General features: G+C 47.4%; 1 protein-coding gene across 4 annotated transcripts in view; it reads right to left on the bottom strand.

Moving 5' to 3' along the window:
* The window catches only part of arhgap46b (Rho GTPase activating protein 46b), a 63,047-nt gene that overhangs the window by 28,664 nt on the left and 31,883 nt on the right, over positions 1 to 2,500 (bottom strand). The gene's annotated exons all lie outside the window — the stretch shown is intronic.

The following is a 2,500-nucleotide window of genomic DNA, read 5'->3' as shown; positions in this document are numbered from 1 at the left end:
GTTAACTTAGTATATGTGTCTAAAACACACACACACACACACACACACACACACACACACACACACACACACTCACACACACACTCACACACACACACACACACACACACACACACACACACACACAGACACACACACAAACACACACACACACACACACACACACACACACACACACACACACACATAGAGGCCGAGCAAGACCAAGCAAGTTTGGTACTCACACACTTCCCGCTCTGCTTGTGACCTACTTGCTGCTGCTGCTGCTGCTGCTGCCTGAGTCTGTGCCTGTGCAAGCTCACAGCACCATCACCACACCACCGCTCTCTCTCTCTCTCTCAACTACATCTAACAGTACAGCTACAGCACACAGCTTCATATCGCTCCCTCACTTCTCTCTCTCTCTCTCTCTTTTCCCCTCTCTCTCTTTCTCTCTGCTATCTCATTCTCTCTCTCTTTCTGTTTCCCACCTCTCTCTATTTTGTCACTCTGATGTCTGTTTTAGTTTCTCTCTCTCTCTAACACTCTTTCACTCTATCTGTTTCTCTTTCTTTCTCTCACATCTTCAGTATAGATACTTCATATCTTTTGAAATTCCCTCCCCCCCCCCCCCTCTCTCTCTCTCTTGTTTCTTCTCCAATAATGCACATTGCTGCAGTCACCACCTATTCATCTCTCCATCTCTGTGTCTGTCATCACTTCATCCTATCTCTCTCTCTCTCTCTCTCTCTCTCTCTCTCTCTCTCTCCCTCTATCTGCACATCCACATACCTTCACATCTCCTCTCTCTTACCTTCATCCGTCGTCCTGCTCCTTTCCGCACAGCATCTGTCCACCTTTTTTCTCTCTCTCTCTGTCTCTCTTTCTCTCACTCCCTTTCTTTTTTCCCTTTAAAACAACACCCTGCCTTATGCTAATTAAAGCAGTATTTCTCCACCTCGTCTGTCGCTTTTACAGAGCAACATCCCCCACGTCTCGTCTCTCTCTCACTCTTTCTCTCTCTGAACATGATGACATCCTTCCATCCTCCCATGCATTCCAGATAATAACATCTCTCATCTGTCTGCCACTATGTTTGTGTGACAACATCTCGCTACACTTTTCTCACATGTAAACATCTTGTCATGGTGGCTACTGCCTCAGCACACAATAACATCTCTCCATCTCCTTTTCCATCCCTTTTACAACAGAATAACAACTCCTTTTCTCTTCATCTTTTCATCGGAAGAACTGAACAACATCCCTCTATTCTCTCCTCTCATTTTTGTGTCACCCGCATCAAAACAAATCCTTACCACTCTTCCCTCTGAAAGAGATTCCAAAATCCCTCTGTTTCCGCCATCCCCCCTTCTGCCTCACCTGTCCTTTATAGCAGCGGCCACTCACCTGAGACTGAGAGCCAGCGGAGGTGAGCGCAACGCACCGCTTCCTCTCCTTCCTCATCCTCTCCTCATCTTTCTCTGCCTCTTGGCATGCCTCCTTCCTTCTCTCCTCCTCCTCCTCCTCTATCCCCCTCTCCTCTGTTGTGCAGCTGAGGTGACTAAGCAGCATGGCTCATCTGAGCAAGGAAGTGACACCCCCATCAAAGCTCTGCCATGTTTCATACCCCCCCCCCCAACACACACACACACACACACAAACCCCCACACACACACACACACACACACAATACCATGTTTTGCGTATAACGTATAATCAGCCTGTTTCTGGTGAGTCGCTGTTTTTTTCATTCTTTCTTTCTGTTTTTCTCTCCTTCCCTCTTCCCTTTCTCTTCTCTTCTCTTCTCTGGCTCCCTAAATCCCCGTGGAGGATAGGGCCTCCCAGCATACGGGGGAGGATGCAGCTTGACTCCATAAAAAAAGGAGGGAGAGGAAAGAACGATGAGGAGAAAAAACACACACACACACACACACACACACACACACACACACACACACACACACACACACACACACACACACACACATACACACACACACACAAGAATCTTCCTCGCCCAAAAGACAGTGCATAAGAGTACCCCATCAGGACCCAAAATTAGGCTAACTGAAATAAACACGCGCCATGTCTTTAACAATCAGGCCACTCCAAATCTCTTGGCTCCCACACACGCAGACACACACACACACACACACACACACACACACACCCAAGCATCTTGTAAATAAGAAGTTTCACAGGAAAATAAAAGGAGAGGAAAACGCGGCAGCAAACGTGATGTGATGGGAGAGCGGGAGAGGCTCCAGTAAGAAATCCTTTTCCTGGAATGGAACACAGACTGTGGCAACAGGAAGCACTAAGCAAGCTGCTTGCTTCGGCATTGTTTCTACGGCGACAGGATGGAGACAGACATTTTTTTTTCTTCAACAAACAGAGAGATGGAGAGACAGTGAATCCCTCCGAAAAAGAGATGCCTCAGATGAACGACAGAGCAGGTAAAGGAGAAAAGACAGAGAGAAAGGAGGAGATAAGAGTACACGCATGATGAGGAAAGGCTGCA

Source organism: Alosa sapidissima, chromosome 7, assembly GCF_018492685.1.
Source record: "Alosa sapidissima isolate fAloSap1 chromosome 7, fAloSap1.pri, whole genome shotgun sequence".
Classification (NCBI taxonomy): domain Eukaryota; kingdom Metazoa; phylum Chordata; class Actinopteri; order Clupeiformes; family Clupeidae; genus Alosa; species Alosa sapidissima.
Note: the sequence above shows the minus strand (reverse complement) of the source record. Positions and strands in the feature narration are given on the sequence as shown.